Genomic DNA, 23,893 nt, shown 5'->3' on the forward strand with positions numbered 1-23,893 from the left:
ACTAAACGGAAGAGACCCTGATGTTTCAGAAAGAGCACTGGCTCAAGGAGCTGGGAGACCTGGATTCTCTCCTGGTCTTACCCATTGTCTCATCCTGTTTGGGGACCTTGAGCACTGACAGGCCAGCATGTGGGGCCCACTCACCCAGTATGGAAACCTCAAGACTTCTCTGATAGCTTTCTTATTCCCCTTATATAATTCGTCACCAAGTTTTGCTGATTCTATCTCTAATGTCACTCTTCGCCTTTTTTCTCTTTCCATTCCCATGGGTACCAGCCTAGTTCAGGTTCTCATTAGCTCTTGACTATCATAATAACTTCATCAATCCACTGTCAACATTACTCAAGGTTGTAACTTTTCTAAAGACTGGACTCTTTAAAATACCTTTATGACTCCCATTAATACTTACAGAACTTATAGTGCATCAAAAAAGGACAAGTAATCATTTCCCAGAGAAATCCTTAGTTTTCCTGCCTCCAAACCTCTGCACAAGCAGGTCTCTATTCTTTGAATGCCCTCCTTCCAATCTCTGAAAAAAGTTTATATATTCTTCAAGGTTTAGCTCCAATGTCACCTCCCCATGACATTTTCCTTTCCCAGGTGGAAGCTAACTTTCCTTTCTCTGAACACTATAAAATTCCTAGCACAGATCATCATGTTTACTTGTTTTTATCCCCCAAGTACCTAGATTTTATCTGTTGCACATTAAATCTTTGTCCAGTTAACAAAAATGTTGGAATAGAGAACATCTAAGGCAAAGCTCTTAACCTCAGAACCTCAGTAACTTATTTTTAAAATAATTGTATTTCGTTGTAACTGCTTTGCTTCGTAGTCCTATGTATTTTATTTTATGCATTTAAAAAATATTTTGAGAAGAGGAAATCCATAGCAGAAAAAGTCCATTACACAAAAAGGGTTCAGAATCCCCACCCTAGGCCTCTTCCAATCTTCAAATTCTTTAAGATCATCTATCACTTCAAAAGAAAATAAAAATGTATAAGGAATAAAAATGTCAGTTTCCTCATCTGTAAAATCTGTTCTCTTTGGCCTTTTCCCTAAGTCCTATATATTTTCTGGAAAAGGGAATACAAATTTATGTAGCCTCTACTAAATGCTATGCACTGTGCGAAAGTACTTTTTACAAAGATCATCCCACTTGAAAAATGAACTTATTTTTAAAATTCTCTCTCTGAAAGAAACCGAAGATGAATAATGCCTCAAAACTAAAACTTCTCATGAAATAAAGTAAAGCACTCTCATGAAATATCTGCATAAGTCTTGGGAAAGAGAGAGGAACAAAGATTAAAAAACACCAAAGTTCTTTTTTTAATCCCTTTTCGATAACCATTCTCACTCTCATTTCACAACTGAGACTTTGAAATAACTTGTTATTAAGGACATTAGAAAATTGAAGACAAAATTTCTTTTCATTAAGAAAAAAAAAAGTGACCCGAGTTCATCTTTTCAGCTTGGCTGACTAAACATGAAGGAACTTAAAAAACCTTCCTTCCTGTAATAATCCAACATGTTCTGCATTTCCTACTTAATTTTTTAAACCCATTTTGCACTTGGAATAGAGGTGCTGCACACTCTCGTAACCAGAAGGGCGAGCTCCCAGCGCGTTTTCTAACAACAGCCTATTGTTAAGGAGGGAGGACTCAAAAAACAAAAGGGGGGGGGACAGGCCGGGCCCCCTCCCCACGCGGCATCCAAAGAAGGAAAGCAGTGTGTTTGTTTGGAAAAACTCGGAGAAATTTCCCGCGTGGCACCAGTTTCCTACTCAAGCCTCTTCGCACTCCCCTCCTGGCCCCGAGGCAAGCACGTAGAGTCGGGGACCTCGGCGGGGCCCAGGGGATCCCCACCCGGCGTCTCTCTCTCTCACACACTCACTCTCCTTCTCTCACTCCTCCCCGTCGGAAAGAGGGACCAGCTGAACAAGCCAGGACTAACCGCGCTTAGAGATCCGGGGTAGGAATATGGGGGTGGGCAGAGGACCCGCCCCCACCCAGGTCCCGCCGAGCCCCAGAGAGACTCCCACGCCGGCGGCGACACAGAGGGGGAAGGGTAGGAGTGAAAGGGGGGGACGCCGCAGGGGATAATGAGGAAACTCTAGTTGGGGGCGATGTCCGCTAAAACCGTAATTAGAATCGGCCTCTCCTCTTCTTTCCCTCTCCCTCTCGCGACCAGCTTTCCACCCGCCGTCCCACCTCCCAGGCTCTGCCTAGGCCGGGCCTAACTAGGCCGGTCTTCCTAGCCAGAGCACCGAGTGGGAGCTGGCGGCAAAGGTTTCTTGACCCCGTCGCGCCGCCGTAGCCCCCGCGCGACCCGAGGGAACGGTGTGATCCTCCCCCTCCCCCGCTCCCCTTCTCCATTCAAACCAACTGCCCCCTCCCTTCCCCAACGCCCATCCCCGGGGCCTTGTTCCTTACCTGGACCTGGGAGGAGGAGCCGCCGCCGCCACCGGCAGCACCGCGTCCCCAGCGCTCCCCCCTACTCTGCCGGGGCCGGGGCCCGTCGCTGGCTCTCGAGTCCTCCCTACTCCACACGGAACAAAGACGCCGCCACCGAGTATGGGGAAGCTGGCGCGCGTGCCCGCCTCTATCCCGCGCTCGCTCGCCCTCTGGCCGCGCCTCCGCTGCTGCACACCCCTCCTTCAATCCGCCGCGCGCGTTTGCCTGTCTGCCCGCCCTTCCCCCCCTCGGCCCAGAGGCCCCTCGTGCGCGCCTCAGCTACCCTGTCGATTTTCCTCTTCGTCCCCCGTTCCCCGCCCCTTCCGTGTCAAGGAAGTGAGATGCGCAGGCGCGCCCCGCCTCCTCGACGGATCGTGAGGAAAAGGGGCCAGAATCAGAGGAAGACAGTCCAAAGCAGAAGGCGCGCTCCCGTACACGCGGGCGCGGGCGCGGGCGCGGGCGCCATCTCTTCGTACCTCCTGTCCTCTTTTCCCCCCTCCCCTCGAGCGGCACGCACGCGCACGCTCCGGGAGCTTGGCTTCCTATAACCCCCTACCTCGCCTCCTTCCACTAGGTGCCTCGGCCCCTCCCGCACAAACGCCGCCCCCTGAGCCACGCCGGGGAGCATGCGCTCTGGGGGTGCCACTGCGGCGAAGGGAGTGGGGCGGGACTATCAAAGGAGAAGAAAGGCGTGGCTCGGTGGAAAGAGGGAGGGAAAAGAAGGGAAGAGGAGGGGGAAAGGATAGAGAAGGGCTAGGGAGGAGGGGGAAGGGAAAAGAAAAGATAGGAGAGGATAAGGGGAAAGATAGGGAGAAAAAGAGGCTAGTGGGAGAGGACCGTCGGCTGGGGAGGAAAGAAGAGAACGAGCAATGAGGCAAGAAAGGGGGAGAGGAAGAGAAGGGCAGGGTGGAGGTGGGGGAGGAGATGGAAAAGAGGTAGGGGGGTGGAGAAAGGCCAGAGGGAGAAAAAGGAGAGGGAGGCGAGAGAGGCGGGGGAGGGGGAGAACTGGGAAGAGCCGGGAGGACCTTAAGGAGGGGGCAATGTAGCACTGTGGAGTTTAAAGACCCTGCCTCACCCTGCGTGACCTTGTATAAGTCACTACCTCTTTGAGACTTAATTTCCTCTTCTTAGTTTTCTAAGATCCCAGCTCCAAATCTATGACCCCGATAAGGAAGGAAGGAAAGGAGGAGGAAGAAGAGAAGTGGGGGGGAGGCAGAGGGCAGACAAGGGTCTTGAGAAATGTTTGTGAGTAGGAAGGAGCCAGGGCCCATGAGAAGGGAGATATGATCAGGGAAAAAAAGTAGGAATTGGGGCCCTAAGACTGTTTTTTAGGGAAAGTTGTGGGTCTTCAGGACTTTTGAAGGGTTTGGTAGTGAGAGAAGCAGGATGTGGAGAATGGACATTTGGGGGGGGGTGAAAAAAAGGGACTAGGACTGGGATGGACAGCTGGAAGTTGGGAGAAAGGACTGATGAGATTGGGGATGGGATGGAGAGGGCCCACCTACATAGAACTGGGAATTAGGAAAAAAAAAAGCTCCCTAGAAGGTTTGGGAGGGACAAAGGGATTAGAAAAATGCTGTGAAAAAAGATTTAGGCATGTATCTGGGAAGAAGAGAGAATTAGGGGAGCACTGGGCTTGTGAAGTGGATTTAAGGAGGTTTCTGAGCAGATACTGGAGTCAAGTGGGGACCAGGACTTGGGAGGTTTTATTGGAGTATGTGGCATCAGGGTAGAACAAGTTGGAGTTGGAGCACGGCCTGCAAAAAGGTTTGAAGGTATACCTGGAATGAGGAGATAGAATTGGGAAGATAGGGTATATAGAATTTGAGGAAGAAGCAGGAGGGCAAACAAAGGAGGCTCCTGGAGAACATGTACATAGGGAGCTGAGAGGAAAGGGCAGAGCCCATGAAGAGGGTATTTAGTTGTGTCCACCAGTGGGAGGGGGGAGACAGGAAAATGGGGGGAATGTACTGGGCCTGAGGGCTTTGCCAGAAAGTTTCTGAAGTTGAAAGGTCTCCTCATAGTGGTACGTGGCAAGAGTAACAACCTGAGGGAGAAGAGAGCAGAGAGAATGGCTGTAGCAGCTATAGGACTCCCCACTGAGAGTGGGCAAAGTCAATCAAGGGATACCCCTTTTGGTTTGAGAAGTTTCAGTCATTTTAGTAAGAGACTTTTGAGAGGGCCCCAAAGCAGGAAAGAACAGGTGAGGTTTCTTGAGGAGAGGCCTAGGAGAGAAGAGGAGCAACTTTGGTAACAGGTTTTGTTACAAGTTCAAACAAATCCACTCTGAACTGAATTAATAATAGTGCTTGACTCCTTGTACTTCAGGTTGTGTTTCATTTACCTTTTATCTCCTCCCATGTGAGAGAGATGCTTATTTAACTAAAGCACCAATCACCAGCTTGGCATCCCTAGCATATGCACCTGTTGGAGCAGGCATCAAAGGGAGCTCCTACCCCAGGCCCTCTTCTGTGGGTAGAGTGCAGGGTCACTCAGTGTTCAGTTGGTGCAACCTCTCTAAGCCCACAGTTTTTGAGAAGCCACGTTTGGACCTTTGTAAAAATGGAGATTTGAACTCTGGACTCCAATCCCCAAGAGTCCTTGCTAGCTCCCAGAATACCCTCTAATCTCACTGAGATTTCCACCTGGGCAAGGGCAAGAATTTCTATTTAACCTGGCTATAAAGGCTACTGGGTCTCTTCTCTTCCTGTTTCTGCTGGCAAGCAGACATGTATCATGATGTGAGTGAAAATTGAATGGGCCTCTTGGCCCACCTAGCACGTGCTTCTCTTACTTGTATATTCTTAAATTCCTTATCTTAAATAAACCTCTAAAAATATAATACTCCTTGCAGAGAGAAACTAATTTCTACCTTCCTCAGTTTCCCCCCTAATTTTAATCTTTACAGTTTGGCGTAACCACTTCGGGAAAACAAAATATCTCAATCTTCTGATTCTTTTCTCTACTAAGTTCAGCTTTTAATAGCTAGTGCCTAGAATTTTTTTTGATCCACGTTTCTCTGGCTGAGGTTTTTTACCCTCTCAAAGCTGCTGCTTGTTCCAAACGTTAGATAGCTCACTGGCTCCCGGCCTGGCCCTTCCCTGCCTGCAGCCATCCGCTCCAGAACTGTTTGCTGCTTGACCCAGATTGCAGCTCCCTGCCCACCACGGCTGCGGATCCCGGCCCTGCTTGCCTGCTTTCTTGTCCCAGCCCTGCCCACCCCGGTACTCTCTCTCACTCACCCAGTCCCTGTTTAACCCAGATCTCGATCACCTGGTGACCTGCCTGTCCAACAAACTCTAGCCTTGGAGCAGATCACTCATCACTCAGGACTCATTTCTACTAGCTGGTAAAAAAATGGGGGTATTGGCCTCTATGTGGGCAGATCGTAGGAGGGGAGAGAGAAAAAGGGAAAGAATAAAAGGTTTTTCCAAACAAGAACTTAAAAGCATGGTTATTTTACAAGGATATCTTTTAATTGCATTGAACCTTTTATTGATTTCATCTGCATGTCAGGGAAAAAATTCAGCTCTGTACAACCTTTTAGCTAACTTTGGGGAGGCAGCTGGGTGTCTCAGTGGACTGAGAGCCAAGCCTTGAGACAGGAGGTCCTGGGTTAAAATCTGGCCTGAGACACTTCATGGCGGTGTGGCCCTGAGCAGATCGCTTGGACCCCATTGCTTAGCCTTCGGACAATAGACATCTAAATGGATAAAAAACCCAAGGAACTTTAAAGAGACTGGAGGTTATATTTTTAAGGCATTTCAGACTCCAGTGGTTTATAAAAATCTCTGTATTACATTTTACTGTTTGCTTTGTTTATGGATTTAACTTTGTGAATTTTTGGTTCCGTTACACTGAATCATTTTAATGTACTGAGTTTTTGTTGCTTTTCCCCTATACCCACACTGAACAAATATCATTGTAATTAAGCCTATAAATTAAAAAACAGCTTTTCTATTTTTGACTTTGTAAATTGTCACATAGAAGATAGATGGACTTCAGAACTGGTTACAATTACAACATTTGGAAAATTGAATGTGCTAAATATCTCAATTGATTTTAAGGGTTTTTTTTAAAACGTGATTTTAGACAATCTCTGGTCATTTTTGCCTGCCCCTACCACGAGGTAAGGCCATTCTAGTAGCTAAAGTGAAATACAATTATAACCCCCAACCTTCCCACATTTCTAAATATGTGAATGGAAGTTGGGCAGTTAATCTCAGGGCATTTGTACCCCTAAAAAGCCTCCAAAAAGGAGCACCCCTTATTTATACTCTTCAGCTCACTACTTTACTTCCACCAGACTGATATCTAGAATTCTTGATGATGTTCTAAACCCAAGATGAGTTTTACTTTGTTTAAAAATGTTTATTACCAAGGTTGAAAGAATGCTACATTTGTAAAACTTGTGACAACTATCCATTTTTTAAAAATGCCATGCAGCAACTTATGTGAAATATGATAGTGTGTTTGTTTGCTATTGTAATTAACTGGGCTATTGAGAATTTTGGGGATATTGATACCACATATTTGTACTATTGTTCAAATCATTTGCTTGCACTCACAGTGGATCATGGCCAGATATGAAGAGGAAATGGATCTCATTTTTGGTGAGACAGCCTTGTATGCGATATTTTCTTAGCTGACACAGTGTGTCAATGATTATAAGCTACATTTTTGAATTTTTAAAACTTATATTTCTTGCATGTGCAATATACTACTTCAGTTTTTTAATATATTTTTTCTCTCCTTTTTTTTTTTAATTTGAAGCATATGCCACCAGCATTAAGATTTTCTTTAACTTTTTGATTTTTCAGTACTGTAAGTTTAAGATACATTTGCTATAATGTCAATGCATGCTCCAAAAGCTTGAGACTATAAAAATGATGCCACTAATTGTTTAAAATAAATTATGGGACTTAATAATTCTGGCTGCTTCCAGGACAAGATATACACAAAAGAACCATTGCACAGGGCCAAAGAAAAGCCAATCCAGGATGGACTGATGCACTTCTAAGTCAATACTAAGGACTTGAACCTAGTGTGAAGACTTGAGATTACTGTGTTTAACATTGTTAGACATAGGCTTTCCTTGTGTCCACACTCATTCTGAAAATACTTACAGACGAGTATCCCCAAACCTTGGCTCCTATAATCTGGTCCCTTTTTCTGCCTTTTATAGTGTGGTAACTTTCTGTAATGTGATAATTAAAATGTTTTGGGAGCAAGGGAAATATATAACAGTTATGACCGCTGAAATATGTTTTCTACTGTGTCTTGGTTTTATATAAATATAAGATGGTCGCCAGGGAATATATTCCCAATTTATGAATATTCCCAAGCCAACTGGGTTTTATAGAGAAATTTAATTTATAATACACTGATTGATCAATAGAAAAAGAGAGAAAGGAAGAAAGGAATAAGAATGAATAAATCAGTCAGTTGGTTTTATCACTCACCCAAGATCTCTCTAGGTAAGGCTTCTCATGCCAACCTCAGGTTCCACCTTCAAGAGAGCCTCCTTTCAAGAAATGTTCCAGAGAATTCTCCTCCTTCAGAGCCAGGCTTCTCTCCTGGTCCTCCCACAGAGCAACCTCCTCAGTCCTCCTTCAGAGCCACCTAGATCAGAGCAAAACCTCCTCGACCTCCTAGTCCTCAGACCCCGCTATCTTTAAGGAAACCATCTAAGTTCCCTCCCCTCAGTTCTCACATCTACCAATCATTGTCCATGTCTTCCCTGTGCCAATGGTGGCTCTAGCTTAACCCCGTACCGCCCAGAGGTCTGCCCCTTTGCACATGTCTGTTGAAAGTCATATTCTCAAATAATTAAATCTTGATCCTTTGCTGCAGCCCTACCTAAATCCTTTTACTCTGAGTAGGGTGGAGATTGTATTTTCCAAGACCTGGTTCTGTCATTCCAAGTATCTCTATTGTATTAATTCTAAAATCAATCATGACTCAAAGAACTTCCTGTTCTATGCTTAAGCATAGGTCAAAGCCCTTTCCATTGTTTAGCAAAAGGTTTCTGTCCTAAAGTAGTCTTAGGTAGGGAGGAGAAGGACCCTCCCTACCTAATGTTGGAAATGGGGAAATTTCCAACATTCATAAGTCTAAGAAATTTTAAGGTTTACAGTAGTCCTGGCTACTGACTGGGTAAATGCAACATTGCTTAGATCATTTTAATTGGGCCCTGATTCAAGGACCTGTTATAGATTTATTTTTCTTTTACTTAGAATTTTTACACATAAGACTTTGATAGTCTACATTTGTTGCATCCCAAGCATATTCACATCTATGAAATATAGATGACTGTATTATTACTGTGTCTCCAAGCATGAGGCTTTACCAATAAGGTTTGTGAAGGTAACCTTGACCTGATCACGAGACCTATTGCCCAACACAAGTCCATTAACATGTTCGGAGACTTGCCCGGGAAAGCGCGGTTACGTCCTACACGCCCAAAAGGTGTTCCCTCCACTGTACCACCCAATCTTGATTGTCTAAGATATGTGATGTAATTGTTACGTGATTAGAGGCATCCCTCTGCCTCCTCATCAATAAAAGCAAGGCAACCCCTGGAATTTTCTCTTTTAGGAAGATTCTTTACCTAGATAGGATTACCGTTTCTCTCTCTCTTTCTCCTCCAAGTCCTTTCCTTCCCCAAGGCTGTGACCATCTCGGCCTGCATTCTCTATCTTAATCTCCTCAACCACCTTGTATTCCATTATCCTCATTTTCCGCCTTAAGGAAAATCATAGGGGTTGCCTGCCCTATCCAACCACTGATTTGTCGGTGTCTTTCCTTTCCACCCTGGTTCTCGGTTCCTACCTCTCCTTGGGTCCCATCACAAAGGTGAGCCCCTTCCCTTGTGGGACCCTGTTGGTCAGGGAAGTCCATTAAGGAAAACCCCACAACATTTTCATCCAGAAATTTTTCCTTTTTATTTGGATTTTTCTGATATCTTTTTAACTTCTCTTACCAATTGATTCATATACCTCATACCTCAGCCATGCATCCCTAAGTGATCTTGTATTTTTCAATCACCCACAACATAGGGAAATGTAAAAAAACAATATCATTATTTAAATTGCAAAGTTTAAATTCCTTTTAAGAAGAATTTTAGGTAAAAAAAGATGCTACTTCCCTGAATCCAGAAACTGAACTGTTGGAGAAGACACCATGAAGATGCCTCCAGATCACAAGCTGCACAAAAAAAAATCCAAATTGAACTTTGGGTGTAGTTGATTGAACATTTATTTGTATGTATACTTTCATGCCAAAGGGGACTGCCCCCTAACTGGCCTTTTGTCAATGTGTCCAGCAATGATTGGTTTTGTTCTTTTATTTCTCTAATCCTCAAATTATTGTAATCTTTAAATTGATTATGTTTTTATGATCCTTTGGGGAAGTCCTTCCCAAATGACCACACGGTGAAATGTAAAAATGGAGATTTGAACTCTGGACTCCAATCCCCAAGAGTCCTTGCTAGCTCCCAGAATACCCTCTAATCTCACTGAGATTTCCACCTGGGCAAGGGCAAGAATTTCTATTTAACCTGGCTATAAAGGCTACTGGGTCTCTTCTCTTCCTGTTTCTGCTGGCAAGCAGACAGGTATCATGATGTGAGTGAAAATTGAATGGGCCTCTTGGCCCACCTAGCACGTGCTTCTCTTACTTGTATATTTTTAAATTCCTTATCTTAAATAAACCTCTAAAAATATAATACTCCTTACAGAGAGAAACTAATTTCTACCTGCCTCAGTTTCCCCCCTAATTTTTAATCTTTACACCTTGCCTCTCAACATTTTTAAGAAAAGGTGCCCTCAAAGGGAACAGAAATAATATCTACCTCATAGAGTTTCCAGGAGGATTCCATGAGAGAATGTAAAGTACTTTAAAAGGTCATAGAATATTAGATCTAGGAGAACATCCAGGCTAACCCCCTCATTTTACAGATGTAGAATCAGATTCACAAAGGGAAACAACCATCCTTCAGCATTCCCTGCCTTTTGAAGTAGCTTTGTATGTGTTTACTTGGGTCCATTTTGTATCCCCAGCTCCTTGAGATCAGGGACCATCTCAGCATTGTCTAGTAAATGCTTAATAAATGTATTGGATTGAGTTGAGGGCATCCTAAAGAATGCAAAGTCAGACTTCAGCATAGGTTCTGTCTCTCATACATGGAATCAGATTCAGGAGTTGCCCAAACACCTGCATGGCAAGTTAGTAGTGCTCAGGAGAGTTGGCAGTTCTATCTAGAGCTTTTCATACATAAAGTATTTAGTCCTAAAAGATGTCCTTCATGGCCTCATTAATTGTTCTGGTATTTCCCAGCTGAAGCGGGTAAAACAATGAAAGGTGGCCCAAATTGAATATCAGGTAACTAGACATCAACAACATGGAAATAGGTTCTGATCAAGGGCACAAGTAATACCCAATGAAATTGCACGTTGGCTGTAGGAAGGGTGGGTGGAGGGGAGGGAGAGAAATAGTGTGATAATTGTAACCAAGGAATAATGTTCTAAATTGACTAAATAAACTAATTTAAATGGGAAAAAAATTAAGATGAGAAAATTGAGGCTCAGATGGCCTAGATTGGTGATAGTGGATCTTTTAGAGACCTTAAAAACTGAGTGCCCAAATTGCAACCCTTCATGCCCATGTGAGCCCTCCCCTGCCTTACCCCCAACAGAAAAGAAAGGAAATGCTCCCACTGGGCTGCTGGGCAGAGGAGCAGGTGATGAGAGAAATGTCTTCAGGAGCACAAGGAGAGGGGGGAGGGAGCAACCTACTCTGGCATGCTCTAGCACAAATGCCATAGGTTCACCAACATGGGCCTACATGATTTGTCCATAATCACATAGCTACTGGAATCTAAAGCAGGTTCTGAATATGTTTTCCCAACACTGGGCCCAGTGTGCTAGTTATTACAATTTCACAAGATCCTGTAGGTGACTTTAAGCCCTTACCAACACTAAGTCCTGGGATCCCATTTCAGCTGCTCTACCCCATCCCTAGCCTCATTGCTTCATTTGTATAATTTATAATGTTTTGCATAGGGAGATTTTTGAATTATGTTTTCAATTTTCATGCTTCTAGTTAACTAGAAAGGCCCATGCTCATTTCCCATGTCATAGGACATAACAGATTGATAAATAAATGCTTGTTGGCTGGGAAGGGGTATTGTAAGAAACCTGTAAAACTGTAAACAAAGCATCCCTTACTGGTTTCTAGATTCCAGAGCAATAGAGGAATTAGAATATGGTTCTATATATATTATTGAATTATCAAGAGGGCAACTTAAAATTGACATTTAGGTGATAAAGTGATTAGAGTTCCAGGCTTGGAGTCAAGAAGACAAGTTTCAGATACTTACTAGCAGTGTGACCCTGGGCAAGTCACTTAACCCTTTTTGCCTCAGTTTCCTTATCTATAAAATGAGCAAGGAAAAAAATTGGCAAACCACCCCAATCTCTCTGCCAAGAAAACCCCAAATGGATTCAGAGTTTACTTAACTGAAACAACTGATCAACCACTTACAATTATACTATATGATATGAGCAACTATAAATACAAGCAGTTTTACATACATTTTATATTTATTTCTAAACAGTACATTTTAGGATAAATGTCAAGCTCTTCAAGGTACCATCTCAGGATTATTAGCAATTATTATGTTTAATTTGGTTCTAGTCAGAATAGGTGAACACTCTGGAGTTTGTTATTTGTATTTTTAAATAAACATTCCATTTTCTTACAGGCTTACCTATTAAATTTATATAAAAAGTGAATGTTCAAGCAATTGATCCTTACAGCATAGTATATTCTAAATAGAATATTATTAACCTTTCATTTTTACAGCAGTATAAGATTGCTTGACTACTTCTGTCATAAAGAGGGTTTTTTTTCCATCTCAAAGAGATAATAAAAGAGTAAAGGACCTACTTGTGCAAAAATATTTATAGTAGTTCTTTTTGTAGTGTCAAAAAAAAATGGAATTTGAGAGGATGTTCATCAGTTGGCAGACTGGCTGAAAAAATTGTAGTACATATTGATGATGAAATACTATTGTGCTATAAGAAATGATAAGCAGGATGATTTCAGAAAAAGCTGGAAAGATCTGCAGGAACTGATGCAGAGCGAAATAAGCAGAACTGGGAGAACACTGTACACAGTAACAGCAATATTGTACCATGATTATCTGTGACAACTTGGCTACTCTCAGCAATGTAATGATCTGGGACAATCCTGAAAGACAGGGTGGGGAAGGCTATCCCACCTCCAAAAAAAGAACTGTTGGAGTCATCTTTCACATCAGTGTAGTTTTGGTTTTATTTGGGGGTTTTAGTTATGTGTGAGTTTGCTCTTACAACAATGACCAATATGGAAAAGTGTTTAACATGATAATAAAAATAAAATGAAATGAAAATAAAGAATTCTCTTACACTGAGATTTTTTTTTAAACCCTTACCTTCTGTCTTGGAGTCAATACTGTGTATTGGCTCCAAGGTAGAAGAGTGGTAAGGGCTAGGCAATGGGGGTTAAGTGTCTTGCCCAGGGTCACACAGCTGGTAAGTATCTGAGGCTAGATTTGAACCTAGGACTTCCCATCTCTAGGCCTGGTTCTCAATCCACTGAGCTACTCCAGCTGCCCCCTACATTGAGATTTTAAATGCTGACCCTAGAACAAAAATGTTAGAAAACATATGAAAATAAGATTAAATATGACAAAAATATTAGATAATTATGATACCTAACAGTTTCTAGTACCTACTATGTGCCAGAAGCTTTATACAGTTATCTTAGTTGATTCTCATAACAACCCTGGAAGATAAATGCTATTCTTATCCTCATTTAACAGAAAAACTTGAAACAAAGGATGACTAAGTTGTCAGAGACCAAATTTGAACCCAGTACTAGCTACCTCCTGCCCTATTGTGAAACTACATATCTCTGATTGCAGTGAACCATTCATGACCTCATGGAATAGAGTTCCTCTTCCCAGATGTTTGTGACATACCAATCCTGCTGAGTACAAAGTCAAAGTACAGTAATCTCAGTTCAAGGCTGCACGAACAGTTCCAAGATCTCCTGGGAACGGGTTAACTCCCCTGTTCACACTCTGGGGAGGATTGGGGAGGATAGGTTGTGTCTCTCGAGAAGAGCTTTAAATCTTGTCTAGCTGCTTTCAATAAACGTTCATTATCCCTCTTTGATAATGTTCCAGCCTTTCTTTCTTGCGACTTCTCCGAGAGCTCTAAGCTGTCCCCCGACAGTTCTAAACTGTCCCCTATTGCGACTCGGTAGATGTCCCCGGCATCTGATATCCTTAGGTTGCCATATAGAGACTACAGAAAGATACTCCAGACAGTATTGATGAGAAGTAATGGTTAGCTCAGGATTCTAAAATGAATTCTAGCATGTCTACAATTGTGTTTTTTTTTTAACCTTGTTTTCCTAAGTTCTCTTATGACTTTTAAAATATTTGAATACTTATAGATAGATTAGCAGGCATATTATGAGTCTTTTTGAAATATATAGTTCCCTATCAACAGTTTTAATATTCTTTTGATCTTGATTTTAAAGATACATTTTATTGATGCCTTTTGTCTTTACATTAGTTATTTCCAAGTAGCCTTCATTTTTATGAACCCTCCCTTGTAATAACAATCAAAAATAATTATCAAAATCAACCAGCACAATGACACCATCGGACCCCATATACAGTATTCTCTACCCATAGATCTTCTTCTAAAAGAAGGAAGGTACATTTCATCAACATGAGAAAATAGGATGATCTTGTAGCCTAACTTTCGCTTGTAATTGTACTCCAATGGACTCGGTTATCAAACTGAGTATTCCCTTCAGTGATACAGATCAGAATTCCTCACCAACTGGCCTTTTTGTGTCCTCTTATCTATGCCTCCAAGTTTGTTAAAGGAATTAATGCTGAGGACTCCCAAAGGGTTCTGGCCATTCCTTCCTTTCCCTTGACATGATAAGAATACTGTAAAAATGGAGATTTGAACCCTAGACTTCAATCCCCAGAAGTCCTTGGTATTTCCCAGAATTCCCTATAATCTCACCTGAGCCTCCACCTAGGGCGAGATCACAATTTAGTATTTAAAGGGCTCTCTGCCTCCCAAGGGCTCTCTTTCTGTACTCGGAGATGGCAAGATGTAGTGAGTAAGATGTGAGTGGGCTAATGTGCCCTAGGCACATGTTTTATTATTTTGTATCCTTGATTTCTAATAATCTTAACAAACCTCATGAAAATATAATACTTTCTTTACTAAAGACTGATTTAACTGTTATAGTTAATGGCAACTACTAGATTGGATGAGAACTTCTCAAATTAAAAAAAAAAAAGATAGCCTAGATAATGATTTCTAAGCCATGTTCCTCCAAGGCTTTTTAGCAAAGCCTCTTGACTCAGCTTGCTCCTACCTGCTTGCTGCTCACCTGGTCCCAGCCCTGCCAGCCCCGGCTCCTACTGCCTGCTTCTGCGCTCCTGCAATCTGGACCCAGATTGCTCTCCTGGTCCCGACCCACCCAACTCCAGACCCGACCCCAGCAACTCTGGCCTCCAAGCCAGAATGAAGATTTCCCCAGGCTGCTGATAGCAGACCCAATTTCTTCAGGATCAAAAACCAGCTGGTAAAAATGGGGGTGTTCTTTCCTTAGGCTACAATTAGCCTCCAAGTGGCAGGGGACCATGGCGGGGGGGGGGGGGGGAGGAGGGGGGAAGAGGAGAAGGAAGAGACTTTTCCAAACAGGAAATTACAAGCATGGCTTATTTAAAAGGGTATCTTTTGAGTGTATTGATTCTTTTACTTATCTCACCTGAGATTCAGAGGAGAAATTCAGTTCCCTCCAACTCTTTGGCCCAATTTGAGATTCCAAAAACTCACCCTCACTATGGGGGAGCAGCTCAGTGGCTCAGTGGATTGAGAGCCAGGCCTAGAGACGGGAGGTCCTGGGTTCTAATCTGGCCCCAGACACTTCCTAGCTGTGTGGCACTGGGTGGGTCAGTTGACCCCCATTGCCTATCCCTTACCAATCTTCTGCCTTCTGACAATAGGCATCTAAATAGATAATTAAAAAAAAAAGCAATGAACTTTAAAGAGACTGGAGGTTATATTTTTAAGGCATTTCAGACTCCAATGTTTTATAAAAAAATCTCTGTATTTTATTGCATTTTACTGATTGCTTTTTGTTTGAGATTTAATTTTGTTGGTTTTAAGTTAATATATTAATGTATTCAATACTATTCTGTTATACTGAATCATTTTAATGTACTGGGTTTTAACTACTGTTAAATTCTGTTGCTTTCCCCCATATAACTATACTGAACAAATATTATTGAATAAGCCCATATAAAAACAGCTTTTCTATTTTTAACTTTGCAAATTGTCACTTAGAGGATAGATGGACTTCATCAGAACTGGTTACAATTGTATAACAACCTTTGGAAAATTTAATGAGCTAAATATCTCAAATTGATTTTAAGGGGTCTTTAGACATGATTTTTAGAATTTTTTTACAATTGATCATTTTTCCTGCCTTTTCTAACAGGGGGTAAGGTCCATTTTAGTAGCTGATGTGATATATCCCCAAACCTTGGCTCCTACTTGACTTCTATAATCTGGTCCCTTTTTCTGTCTTTCATAGTGTGGTAACTTTCTGTAGTCCTGGCTACTAACTGGGTAAATGGATCATTGCTTAGATCATTTTAATTGAGCCCTGATTCAAGGACCTGTTATAGATTTATTTTTCCTTTACTTGGAATTTTTACACATAAGACTTTGATAGTCTATATTTTCATCCAGTATTTTCTTTTTTATTTGGATTTTTCTGATGTCTTTTTAATTTCTCTTACCAATTGATTCATATACCTCATACCTCAGTCATGTATCCCTAAGTAATCCTGTGTTGTTGTTTTTTTCTCTCAATCACCCACAGCACGAGGAAATGTAAAAAATATTATTATTTAAATTGCAAAGTTTAAATTCCTTTTAAGAAGAATTTTAGGTAAAGAAAGATGCTACCTCTCTGAATACAGAAACTGAACTGTTGGAGAAGACACCACGAAGAAGCCTCCAGACCACAAGCTGCACAAGATCAAGAATTGAACTTTGGGTGTAGTTGATTGAAAATTTATTTTGTATGTATACTTTCATGCCAAAGGGGACTGCCTCCTAACTGGTTTTTTGTCATTGCGTCCAGCAATTATTGGTTTTGTTATTTTTTTTTCTTATCCTTAAATTATTGTAATCTTTAAGTTAATTATGTTTTCATGATCCTTTGGGGGAAAAAATGTTTTGTTTTGTTTTTTCAAAAATGATCACATGGAGAAATGTAAAAATGGAGACTTGAACCCGGGACTCCATTGTTGTGAACTGATCCAACCATTCTGGAGGGCAATTTGGAACTATGCCCAAAGGGCGACAAAAGAATGTCTACCCTTTGATCCAGCCATAGCACTGCTGGGTCTGTACCCCAAAGAGATAATGGACAAAAAGACTTGTACAAAAATATTCATAGCTGCACTCTTTGTGGTGGCCAAAAACTGGAAAACGAGGGGATGCCCATCAATTGGGGAATGGCTGAGCAAATTGTGGTATATGTTGGTGATGAAATACTATTGTGCTAAAAGGAATAATAAAGTGGAGGAATTCCATGGAGACTGGAACAACCTCCAGGAAGTGATGCAGAGCGAGAGGAGCAGAACCAGGAGAACATTGTACACAGAGACTAATACACTGTGGTATAATCGAATGTAATGGACTTCTCCATTGGTGGTGGTGTAATGTCATGGAACAATCTACAGGGATCTAGGAGAAAAAACACTATTCATAAGCAAAGGATAAACTATGGGAGTGGAAACACCAAGGAAAAGCAACTGCCTGACTACAGCGGTTGAGGGGACATGACAGAGGAGAGACACTAAACGAAACTCTAATGCAAATATTGACAACATAGAAATGTGTTTGAATCAAGAACACATGTGACACCCAGTGGAATCACGCGTCGGCTATGGAGGGTGGGGGGGAGGAAAAGAAAATGATCTTTGTCTTTAATGAATAATGCTTGGAAATGATCAAATAAAATATTATTAAAAAAAAAAACAGAGGTGCTGTTCTGTAGCAGTCCACCCCTAGCTAAGGGCAAGGGAAACAGTTAGTATGTACAGAATGGCTTAGAAGAGAGCATGCTCAGTCTTGAGCATGCTCAGTCTTGCGCATGGCTGGGAAAGCCTCTGACCCTTGACCCCAGCTTCCCCCAGGTTAGGCGGGAAAACAGGTTTCTTTGTGCTCACCTGGCTAAGAGAAACCACACCTATACCTTGTCATTGACCAATGACAATCATCCCTATGTATTGTGTATATTTGCATATCAAAGAGATTAAATACCGAGCCACAGCAAGCTCCAGCTGTTTTCCCTTTCTTCCTCACTTGGATCTCAGCTCTCACTGATGCCTGTCCTTGCTCGAGCTTAGAGGCCAAGCTCCATCTTTGATTCCTTTCCTGATCTACCTCTCCCACCTGGGACCTGGCCTTTGGCCAGGCATTTTCTTTTCTCTATCATGCCTCTGACATGTGTGGTATTAAATTTGGATCACTGGATGGGTATAAGCCTTCTGAGTAGTCCACTGATTGGAGTTTCTGCTGTGGCTCCTTGATAATCAATAAGGCCTGGATTTCTGACTCATTCCTGCCACCTCATATCTCTAACTTGACTCTGCCACCCCCCTCGAGGCATACAGAACTTCTATTCTTCCTCTATCTTCCTATCTTGAGGCTTCTTGCGGGTTCGAGGAAGCTTCATGTTCCATCCTGCACTAGGGAGGCCAACTAACCAGCCGTGCATTACAATCGACGGCACACAGCTTTCTAACATCAACACTTTCAAGTACCTGGGCAGCACCATCGCCAATGACGGGTCCCTAGACCATGAGATTAATGCCAGGATCCAAAAGGCCAGCCAGGCACTCAGGCGGCTGTGCTCCAAAGTCCTCCAACACAGAGGTGTAAGCACTGCGACGAAGCTCAAAGTGTATAATGCAGTGGTCCTCAGCTCGCTTCTGTACGGTTGCGAGACATGGACACTGTACCGGAAGCACATGAAACAGCTGGAGCAATTCCACCAATGCTCCCTCTGGTCAATCATGAGGATCCGATGGCCGGACTGTATCACCAACCAGGAAGTCCTCGACAGAGCCAACTCCACCAGCATCGAAGTCCTGGTCCTCAAGACCCAGCTACGATGGTCTGGACATGTCATCCGCATGGACCCACAGTGAATACCAAGACAGGTATTCTATGGTGAACTGTCAGCTGGACTCAGGAAACAAGGCCGACCAAAGAAAAGATTCAAGGATCAGCTAAAGTCAAACTTGAAGTGGGATGGCATTACACCAAAGCAACTAGAACTTGCTGCCTCTGACAGAAGCAGCTGGTGAACTCACATTAACCATGCCGCCACCACCTTTGAAGATGAGCGACATTGACGTCCTGCCGCTGCGTGTGAACGGCAGACACCAGGCCACAACCGCACCTCTTGTAACAACGGGCGTCCCATGCCCCATGTGCCACAAACTCTGCGCCTCAGCCTTTGGACTTCAAAGCCACATGAGGGTACATCAATAGATGATAATGCACAAAGACAATTGTCATTCTCGGTCACCAAGAGACTACCACTAGAAATCAAGGAATAAAGAAGATACAAAATAAAGACCACTTGCCCATGGCTGATCAGTCAGTTCAAACATCCGCCTTACCACCACCAAGCTCGGGACAGGAAGTAAAGAGGTGGGACCTTCCACGTCCCTGCCTAATATCCCCTATCTACAGGAAGTATGTAATGACAGGAAGCCAGTGGGCTCCTGGGAAATGTAATTCTTTTTTTAGGGTAACAGGTTTTTAACTATGCAATTCCCCATGAGATCCATGGAAGACTGGTCTCTCCAAAAGATCTTGTAAACATAACCAACTTTGAAATTACAATAATTTGGGGATACAAGGAAAAGAGAGCAAAACCAATGATTGCTAGGTGCATTGACAAAAAGCCAGTTAGGGGGCAGTCCCCGTCGGCATAAGAGTATACATACAAAACAAATGCATTCAATCCCACACAGTTCAAATCACCACATCCCAAAGTTCTCTCGGACCTTCTGGTGCAGTATGTGGTCTGTGCAGGCATCTTAATGGTGCCTTCTCCAAACAGTTCACTTGCTGGATTTGAAGAGGTAGCATGTTTCTTATCCTAAAATTACTCTCAAAAAGAATTTAAACTTTGCAATTTAGAATAATAATAATAATAATAATACATCCCCCCCCTTGAAAAGGGTGTTGAAAAACCTAGGAATTACTTAGGAATGCATGGCTGAGTTATGAGGTATATGAATGAATTGGCAAGAGAAATCAAAAACATTTAAAAATCCAAATTAAAAAAGATAATTTCTGGGTGAAATATAGGCTATCAAAGTCTTATGTGTAAAAATTCTAAGTAAAGGAAAAATAAATCTATAACAGGTCCTTGAATCAGGGCCCAATTAAAGTGATTTAAGTAATTATGCATTTACCCAATCAATATCCAGGACTATAAAAAGTTTGGCACACCATAAAAGACAGAAAAGGAACTAGATTATAGGAGCCAAATTTGAGATACTTGGTAGAATGTAGGAGACGGAAGACCTGCCTTTGACATGTCAAAACAGCCACAATCTCGAACCCCAAACAAGTTCAAGTCCTCTTGTCTTGACTCGAAATTTTCATCAATCCCATTGGGATTGGTTAGTCTTTTTGACCTTGTGCTAGATTGGCACTCTGCAGTTTAGCTTTATGCTTCTTTGGCACTGTGCAATGGCTCGTTTTGTATTCTCTTGTCCTGAAATCAGACAGAATCATTAAGCAAAGTCCCATAATTTTTTAAAACAATCAATGGCATCATTTTTATAGTCTAAAGCTTTTTGGGTATGCATTGACATTATAGCAAATATATTTTAAACATATTACTGCAAAATCAAAAAAGTTAAAGAAAATCTCAATATTGGTGATATGTGCTTCAAATACAAAAATTAAAGAAAAAAACTGAAATAGTATATTGTACATGGAAGCAAAAAAAACACATAATAAAAAAATCAAAAATATATAGCTTACAATCATTGACACTCTGTGTCAACTAAGGAAAGGTAGAATACAAAGGTTCCTCAGGCCCCCCCCCCCCCCATGAGATCCATTTCCTCTTCAAACCTGGCCATGACCCACTGTGAGTACAAGCAAATGATTTTCACAAAGTAACAGTTTTTTATAAAGAACAGTAGTACAGCATGCAATGTACATTCAAAAAGCATCAAAGTCTCCCAAATTCACAATGGCCAAGTTAATTACAATAGCAAATAAACCCACTATCATATTTCATATAAGTTGCTGTATTACATAAAAAAATCCATGAATGATGAATATTTGTCACAATTTTTACAGACATAGCAAATCTTTCAACCTTGGCAAATATATTTTTAAACAAAGTAAAACTTATTTAGGTCTAGAACATCACCAAGAAATCTACATTGTGCTGGCGGAAGTAAAGTGGGACCTTCCATGTCCCCACCTAATATCCCCTATCTATAGGAAGTACAGAATGACAGGAAGTCAGTGGGCTCCTGGAAAATGTAGTTCTTTTTTTAGGGTAACTGATTTTCAATTATACAATACTGAAGTAAAATTGCGAAGAAACCATCAGCTCTCATGGCTTTTGACATTTCCTCAAATAAGAAGACAGACCCTAACTTCCCCCACTCAGTGGGCTGGGAATTCTTATCTGACTACCACAGCTCCATACCATTTCCCAACCACTTCTTGCTTATGCTCCCATTTCTTAGAGATGTTTAGGAAATACTACCTGTTCCTCCAGTTGGAGGAGTTGGTTGCATGTTAGAACAGCTCTCTGGGTCAGTGCCATTTAAGCCCTCCAGGGCATGAGAAGTGCCAGGAAGGAATACTAGGAGGTGTTAAAGTTAAATGAAAAACTCCAGGTTCTTATTTTCCATAGTTTATTAATAATCACTTGAATTAAAGAAAACAAATAAGTAGAGGTTTAAAGCCTATTTTTCTACTCTGACCACATGTTGATCCTCCCATATTACTCTCCATCCTCCTCTTGTGCTGCAGTCCAGGGAAGTAGAGAGAGCCATGAGTCTCCCCCAACCTCTGTCATTCTCCATCCCAGCATGTATCCCTGTGCATTCACATTCATTCACACAGCATAGGCTCACAAGGGGGTGGGGGTGGGGAGGGAAACAGGACCTGATTCTAGTTACACAGGGGTTAAAAGAGTCTCTTGGTCTTCTCATTAGCCAGTGACACATTCAGAAGATGCTCTGGCTCTTTGTCAGATGCAAAAATGTTTCTCTTTATTCTGGCTCCCAATTGGCTGCTTTGGCCCTCAAATAAGAATGCAGGTTCCAACCCCTATCTTTGTCCTGTTTTTAAATAGCTACTAAGAAACTTCTTTCTGGCCTTGGCTGCCATGGTCCAACGCTCTGATTCTCAAAATCAGATGTCAGCCTCCCTGACACTTAAGCTTCACCTTCAAATAGCAGCAGCCAAATGCCTTCATTCTTCCACATGAAGAGAAAGGCAAATTGAAATATGTAGATGTTTCAATCAATTATAAAATGTTTTTTTTTAAAGTGTGATCTATCATAGTTTCACTGTTTCCTCCTAATATCTTTCTCAAGGTTTTCCCAGAGAAGAACATAGGTCCTGATCTCTAGTCAGGGGGCTGGGAGCTCCCAATATCCTTCATCAAAATTTCCTTGATTTGTGCATAGATTTTTCTAATAAAAATTTTATATAGATGGGAAAGTAGGTAAGTAATAATTGATGAAGTAATAAGGCCAGAGTTTTCTTCTTTCTTTTGGTATTTTTTTCAACCCCTACCTTCAGTCTTAGAATCAGTACTGTTTACTGGTTCTAAGGCAAAAGAGAGATAAGTAATAAGAATAGCAATGGGGGTTAAGTGACTTGCCTACAATCACACTGCTAGAAAGTATCTGAGGTCAAATTTTGACTCTCAATTCACTGAGCCACCTAGCTGCTCCCTGTCTTTTGTATTTTCAAATGTATTCTTTAGGATATCCAAAGAATTATCTCCTCAATGCCTTTACAGTTCCAGAATGGGCCTCCTTTTGGCCAGGCCCAGCTGCTTTTCCCAACTTTGTTCTCTTCGTTACTATTTCTACTTCCTCTATTAGCACATTCCAGATTATGGTTTTTAGAGTCCTTGATGGTGGTATGAGTTGCAACTGGATTTATTTATTATTATTATTACTAAAACTTTACCTTTTGTCTTGGAACCAATACTGTGTATTGTTTCCAAGGCAGAAGAGTGGTAAGGACTAGGCAATGGGGATTAAGTGACTGGGCCAGGGTCACACAGCTAGGAAGTGTGTAAGGGCAGATTTGAGCCCAGGACCTCCCATCTCTGGGCCTGACTCTCAATCCACTGAGCTACCTAGCTGCCCCCTGCAACTGGATTTATAGGATAATATAATCTCAGAATTGGATGGAGTGATTGTCTAGTCAAATGTACCAGAAAAGAAATTGCTCTTTATCATTCCCAAATTCCCTACAGATTCTGATTGAATCACTTTGATGACAGGAAACGCAGTATCTCCAGATTTGACTTTTGGAAAACTCTCATGAGAGTTAAGTCTGGCTTAGACTCAGCAAGACCTGAAAGAATTCAGAAAGCTCCGACTCTGACACTTGCTGGCTGTGTGATGCAGAGTAAGATACTTCATTTCTTAGGGACCTCAGGTAGTAGATATCCATCTTCAACTTTAGAAGTTACTGAATGTGTGTTCCTATTATGGATGACCTAGAGCAATGGAATTACTGGTCAAAACAACAACAAAAGGAAAAAATTTGCCTCTAGGCAACTTCTACTCATTGAGCCTCATTGTTTTCTCTAAGAGCCAAGCCAGCAAAACAAGCTTGATCCCTCTTTTTTTTTAAATTTAATTTTTAATTAAGAAAAATTTTCTATGGTTACATGATTCATGTTCTTTTCCTCCCCTCCTTCCACCCCCATCCCATAGCCAACACGCAATCCCACTGGATTTTACATGTGTCATTGATCAAGACCTATTTTCATATTATTGATATTTACACCAGGGTGATCGTTTAGAGTCTACATCCCCAAACATATCCCCATCGACCCATGTGATCAAGCAGTTGTTTTTCTTCTGTGTTTCTACTCTCACAGTTCTTCCTCTGGATGTGGATAGTGTTCTTCCTCATGTGTCCCTCAGAAATGTTTTGTTTATCCCTCTTTCATCTAACAAACAGCCCTTTAAATATCTGAAGTTAGCTGTCAGTTGGCCCTGAGTTTGAAGTGGGACACACTTCATACAATAACGAACAGACACTCAGAAG

The 23,893-nt window shown here is 41.9% G+C and overlaps 1 protein-coding gene across 13 annotated transcripts in view; it reads right to left on the reverse strand.

Annotated features, from left to right (window-relative positions):
• Positions 1–3,073, reverse strand: part of SMARCA4 (SWI/SNF related, matrix associated, actin dependent regulator of chromatin, subfamily a, member 4) — a 110,920-nt gene extending 107,847 nt beyond the window's left edge. For 12 of the 13 annotated variants that reach the window (XM_007488524.3, XM_001362925.4, XM_056822729.1 and 9 more), the window contains exon 1: positions 2,430–3,073. The gene's annotated coding sequence lies outside the window, so the exon portion shown is untranslated. The remainder of the gene's footprint in view (positions 1–2,429) is intronic. The other variant, XM_016431943.2, reaches the window with a different exon arrangement.
• Between the last annotated feature and the right edge of the window lie 20,820 nt (positions 3,074–23,893).

This window comes from Monodelphis domestica, chromosome 3 (genome assembly GCF_027887165.1).
Source record: "Monodelphis domestica isolate mMonDom1 chromosome 3, mMonDom1.pri, whole genome shotgun sequence".
NCBI classification, from domain to species: Eukaryota; Metazoa; Chordata; class Mammalia; order Didelphimorphia; family Didelphidae; genus Monodelphis; species Monodelphis domestica.